Source organism: Lissotriton vulgaris, chromosome 2_1 (genome assembly GCF_964263255.1).
Source record: "Lissotriton vulgaris chromosome 2_1, aLisVul1.2, whole genome shotgun sequence".
In the NCBI taxonomy this organism is placed as follows: domain Eukaryota; kingdom Metazoa; phylum Chordata; class Amphibia; order Caudata; family Salamandridae; genus Lissotriton; species Lissotriton vulgaris.
This window is the reverse complement of record NC_141687.1, coordinates 1,877,561,418-1,877,567,909: the sequence shown is the minus strand read 5'-3', so window position 1 is coordinate 1,877,567,909 and position 6,492 is coordinate 1,877,561,418.

Here is a 6,492-nt window from a genome sequence, read left to right as displayed (position 1 = left end):
ATGCGACGTCGGCTGAAGATCCAAGAGTTCCTGAAGAAATTTCCATATGAAAGACACCATGTCAGGACCCTCCACATTTTTCGGAACACCATAAACGCCTAGATTGTTCCTACGATTACGATTTTCCAAATCCTCTGTGTGGAGTTTGAGTTTGTGGATCTCTTGTTCCAATAGTGGGATTTTAGTTGAGGCATCTTGAATATCGCTCACACGGTGTTCCAAATTCAAAACCTTGCCTTCCATGATAACCCAGCGCTCTTCAATCTGCTGAAGCTTTGCATTAGTGGCAGTCATGAATGGTTGGAGTCCACGCACCTCCTCAAGAATAGAATCCAAAACAAGATTAGAGGAAGACTTAATGGGGGAAGGTGGGTCATTCTTAGGCATCTTAGGTTTGGTGCCAGTTTGTCACAATTTTGGAGTAAGAGAGTCATTCGCCATGATGATGAAATCCTGCCAAAATGTGCTACACAGGTAAGCAGAAAAAAGGTGGGTACTACAGAAAAACAGCAGGAACCTATGTAAGTGCAGAGACTGAACTGGCTTAGAGATGCTTAAGCAGTAAGAGGGGCATACAAAAAGTGGTGAAATGAAGCGACAAAACAGATCAGTCAAAGGAACGCACTTCCTTTGAGTGCTTAGTCACTCACTGTGTTGAGAACGGCAAAAAGACCTGCAATACTGCGTTAATAAAAACCACAATTCATATGGGGAGCATCTACAAAAGCCAGCACAAGTATGATGTAATACAGTGTAAAAAACGTTGTCACTTTAAAGATCTTTGCGCCATAAAAAGCAATTAGAGGCAATGTGATATTCCAAGTCCAGCATTTATAAAATGGCGGCTGTGGTTTCCTCACAGAACAAAAGTAAGACATTACAAGCGCAGGAGCAAGAGGCAAGAGGCCAGGAACGTCAAGGGATTTGCACACAAGCAAAAAATATTGCCAGGCATTTCCTCCGAAGAACATATGAGTGAGGATAATCATCAGAAGAAAAAGAAAGGAGCAGAACACTGCAAAATTGGCATTCCTAAAATGGCGGCCGTATTTCCTCACATAGACTAAGTTTAGGACACTAAAAGTCGAGTGGCAAGAGGCATTTGGCAAAAAACATCAAGGGTTTTGCATAAAAGATAACAGTAATGGCAAGCGTTTCCTCCAGAGTTACATGCAGTTCAGGTGAGGTGAAGCGGCGTATAAAAATAGGTGTAGAAGCACAAACGCGGGGTCGGCATACAAAATGGCGGCCGCCTGCGTTTCAGGAGAAGTTCAAATTACCAGATTAAATAATTGCCGTTCCGCTGCATGGAGACGCCGCACAGTTGTGTCCCCGTGATCTGCGCACCTTCCGCTGACACTGTGGCCCAGACATCCGTTCGAAAAACAGCATAAGAGGCTCTCACGGCATCCGCGTTTGGTGTCCGTAGCCGAGCTCACAGGAAAGCCGTCCTCTCTCGATGGCGTGCAAGCCACGCCCCCCCATTAATTTTCATTCATATATGAAGTATTTATGTTCCCTACTGTTGCACACTCAGGAGTGGGAATAGTAATTTTTACCCCTACGCTTTCAAACGCTTTCCGTACTGTTGCACTCATTGGAGTGGAAATAGTCATTTTTACCCCTACGCTATCCAATGATTTCCCTACTGTTGCACTCTCTGGAGTGGCAATAGTAATTTTAACCCCTACGCTATCCAGCGCTTTCCCTACTGTTGCACTCACTGGAGTGGGAATAGTAATTTTTACCCCTACGCTATCCAACGTTTTCCCTACAGTTGCACTCTCTGGAGTGGGAATAGTAATTTTAACCTCTACGCTATCCAACGCTTTCCCTACTGTTGCACTCACTGGTGGTTGAATAGTAATTTTTACCCTCCCACTATCCAACGCTTTCCCTCCTGTCGCACTCTCTGGAGTGGGAATAGTAAATTTTACCCTCCCGCTATACAAGGTTTTCCCTACTGTTGCACTCACTGGAGTGGGAATAGTAATTTTTATGCCTACGCTATTCAATGTTTTCCCTAGTGTTGCACTCTATGGAGTGATTAATAGTAATTGTTATCCATACGTTATCCAACCCTTTCCCTACTGTTGCACTCTCTGGAGTGGGAATTGTAATTTTTACCCCTACACTATCCAACGCTTTCCCTACTGTTGCACTCTCTGGAGTGGGAATAGTAATTTTTACCCTAACGCTATCCAACGCTTTCCCTACTATTGCACTCTCTGGAGTAGGAATAGTCATTTTAACCTCTACGCTATCCAACGCTCTCCCTACTGTTGCACTCACTGGAGTGGGAATAGTAATTTTTACCCTCCCGCTATCCAGCGATTTCCTTACTGTTGTACTCTCTGGAGTGGGAATAGTAAGTTTCACCCTCCCGCTATCCAACATTTTCCCTACTGTTGCACCCACTGGAGTGGGGATAGTCATTTTTATGCCTACGCTATCTAATGTTTTCCCTACTGTTGCACTCTGTAGAGTGGGAATAGTAATTTTTACCCCTACGCTATCCAATGCTTTCCCTACTGTTGCACTCTCTGGAGTGGGAGAAGTAATTTTTACCCCTACGCTATCCAACGCTTTCCCTACTGTTGCACTCGCTGGAGTGGGAAAAGTAATTTTAACCTCTCCGCTATCCAACGCTTTCCCTACTATTGCACTCACTGGAGTGGGAATAGTAATTTTTACCCTCCCGCTATCCAACGCTTTCCCTACTGTTGTACTCTCTGGAGTGGGGATAGTAATTTTTACCCTACCCAACGTTTTCCCTGCTGTTGCACTCACTGGAGTGGGAATAAAAAATGTTATGCCTTCACTATCCAACGTTTTCCCTACTGTTGCACTCTGTGGAGTGGGAATAGTAATTGTTATCCCTTTCTATCCAACGCTTTCCTTACTGTTGCACTCTCTGGAGTGCGAATAGTAATTTTTACCCCTACGCTATCCAACGCTTTCCCTACTATTGCACTCTCTGGAGTGTGAATAGTAATTTTTACCCCTACGCTATCCAACGCTTTCCCTACTGTTGCACTATCTGGAGTGGGAATAGTAATTCTTACCTCCCGCTATCCAACGCTTTCGCTACTGTTGCACTCTCTGGAGTGGGAATAGTAATGTTTACTGCTACGCTATCCAACGCTTTCACTACTGTTGCACTCACTGGAGTGGGAATAGTAATTTTTACACTCCCGCTATCCAACGCTTTCCTTACTGTTGTACTCTCTGGAGTGGGAATAGTACATTTTAACCTCCTGCTATCCAAGGTTTTCCCTACTGTTGCACTCACTGGAGTGGGAATAGTAATTTTTATGCCTACGCTATCCAATGTTTTTCCTACTTTTGCACTCTGTGGAGTGGGAATAGTAATTGTTATCCCTACGCTATCCAACGCTTTCCCTACTGTTGCACTCACTGGAGTGGGAATAGTAATTTTTACACTCCCGCTATCCAACGCTTTCCTTACTGTTGTACTCTCTGGAGTGGGAATAGTAAATTTTAACCTCCTGCTATCCAAGGTTTTCCCTACTGTTGCACTCACTGGAGTGGGAATAGTAATTTTTATGCCTACGCTATCCAATGTTTTCCCTACTGTTGCACTCTCTGGAGTGGGAATAGTAATTCTTACCCTCCCGCTATCCAACGCTTTCCCTACTGTTGCACTCACTGGAGTGGGAATAGTAATGTTTACTGCTACGCTATCCAATGTTTTTTCTACTGTTGCACTCACTGGAGTGGTAATAGTAAATGTAACCCTCTCGCTATACTATGGTAAATATATTGTATATTTTATTATTAATACTATGTATATATATATATATATATATATGTATATATATATATATATATCCGTTCCGAACTCCTACCGATCGGCTATGAACGCCGATCCAACGACGCAGGTACAGACCACAACAGCGCTTCAGGGTACTTTCAGAGGTGGTTTATTGCTCCCTTGTCACCAGCATGACGCGTTTCAGCTACCTTACTGTAGCCTTGATCACATGACCATAGGAACCAATAATTGTGCTTAAATACAGTGCAATTCAGAAAAGGGGGTGCTGATGAACAGAGTGTCTGAATTAAGCAGACCACTCTTACCCAGTCCAAAGATCAGGGCTTGATCCATCACTGTTTTTTAGCTCACTGCACCATCCCAGCTCAGAACCTGGCTACATGCAAATTAGTATGTCCCTGGCCCAGTGCATCATGGGAACAGGGCAGACCAGACTACCAAGCCAATTCTTCACTGGAAAGGAGACAAGCTTCCGGGGACCGGTTTCTGGCATTTCAGCCGTCGTCGGCCCTGCTTGCTTGAATCCTGATGGTGCAGTGAGCAAGGGACTCATGTCTGAGTATACCCTGCCACACCTATAGTGGCCAAAAGCGATTCAGAAAAGGGGGTGGTGATGAACAGAGTGTCTGAATTAAGCAGACCACTCTTACCCAGTCCAAAGAACAGGGCTTGATCCATCACCGTTTTTTAGCTCACTGAACCATCCCAGCTCAGAACCTGGCTACATGCAAATTAGTCTGTCCCTGGCCCAGTGCATCATGGGAACAGGGCAGACCAGACCAGGGCAGGGCAGACCTTTCTGAATCGTTTTTGTCCACCATAAGCGTGGAAGGGTATACTCAGATGCGAGTCCCTTGCTCATTGCACCATCAGGAATCAAGCAAGCCAGGCCGAAGACGGCTGAAATGCCAGAAACCGGTCCCCGGAAGCTTGTTTCCATCCCAGTATAAGAATTGGCTTGTTAGTTTGGTCTGCCCTGTTCCCATGATGCACTGGGCCAGGGTCAGACTAATTTGCATGTAGCCAGGTTCTGAGCTGGGATGGTGCAGTGAGCTAAAAAACGGTGATGGATCAAGCCCTGATCTTTGGACTGGGTAAGAGTGGTCTGCTTAATTCAGACACTCTGTTCATTACCACCCCCTTTTCTGAATCGTTTTTGACCACCATAAGCGTGGAAGGGTATACTCAGATGTGAGTCCTTGCTCATTGCACCATCAGGATTCAAGCAAGCCGGGCCGAAGACGGCTGAAATGCCAGAAATCGGTCCCCGGAAGCTTGTTTCCTTCCCAGTATAAGAATTGGCTTGGTAGTTTGGTCTGCCCTGTTCCCATGATGCACTGGGCAAGGGCCAGACTAACTTGCATGTAGCCAGGTTCTGAGCTGGGATGGTGCAGTGAGCAAAAAAACGGTGATGGATCAAGCCCTGATCTTTGGACTGGGTAAGAGTGGGCTGCTTAATTCAGACACTCTGTTCATCACCACCCCCTTTTCTGAATCATTTTTGTCCACCATAAGCGTGGAAGGGTATACTCAGATGTGAGTCCTTGCTCATTGCACCATCAGGATTCAAGCAAGCCGGGCCGAAGACGACTGAAATGCCAGAAACCGGTCCCCGGAAGCTTGTTTCCTTCCCAGTATAGGAATTGGCTTGGTAGTTTGGTCTGCCCTGTTCCCATGATGCACTGGGCCAGGGTCAGACTAATTTGCATGTAGCCAGGTTCTGAGCTGGGATGGTGCAGTGAGCTAAAAAACGGTGATGGAGCAAGCCCTGATCTTTGGACTGGGTAAGAGTGGTCTGCTTAATTAAGACACTCTGTTCATCACCACCCCCTTTTCTGAATCGTTTTTGTCCACCATAAGCGTGGAAGGGTATACTCAGATGTGAGTCCCTTGCTCATTGCACCATCAGGATTCAAGCAAGCCGGGCCGAAGACGGCTGAAATGCCAGAAACCGGTCCCCGGAAGCTTGTTTCCTTCCCAGTATAAGAATTGGCTTGGTAGTTTGGTCTGCCCTGTTCCCATGATGCACTGGGCCAGGGTCAGACTAATTTGCATGTAGCCAGGTTCTGAGCTGGGATGGTGCAGTGAGCTAAAAAACGGTGATGGATCAAGCCCTGATCTTTGGACTGGGTAAGAGTGGTCTGCTTAATTCAGGCACTCTGTTCATCACCACCCCCTTTTCTGAATCGTTTTTGTCCACCATAAGTGTGGAAGGGTATACTCAGATGTGAGTCCCTTGCTCATTGCACCATCAGGATTCAAGCAAGCCGGGCCGAAGACAGCTGAAATGCCAGAAACCGGTCCCCGGAAGCTTGTTTCCTTCCCAGTATAAGAATTGGCTTGGTAGTTTGGTCTGCCCTGTTCCCATGATGCACTGGGCCAGGGTCAGACTAATTTGCATGTAGCCAGGTTCTGAGCTGGGATGGTGCAGTGAGCTAAAAAACGGTGATGGATCAAGCCCTGATCTTTGGACTGGGTAAGAGTGGTCTGCTTAATTCAGACACTCTGTTCATCACCACCCCCTTTTCTGAATCGTTTTTGTCCACCATAAGCGTGGAAGGGTATACTCAGATGTGAGTCCCTTGCTCATTGCACCATCAGGATTCAAGCAAGCCAGGCCGAAGACGGCTGAAATGCCAGAAACTGGTCCCCAGAAGCTTGTTTCCTTCCCATTATAAGAATTGGCTTGGTAGTTT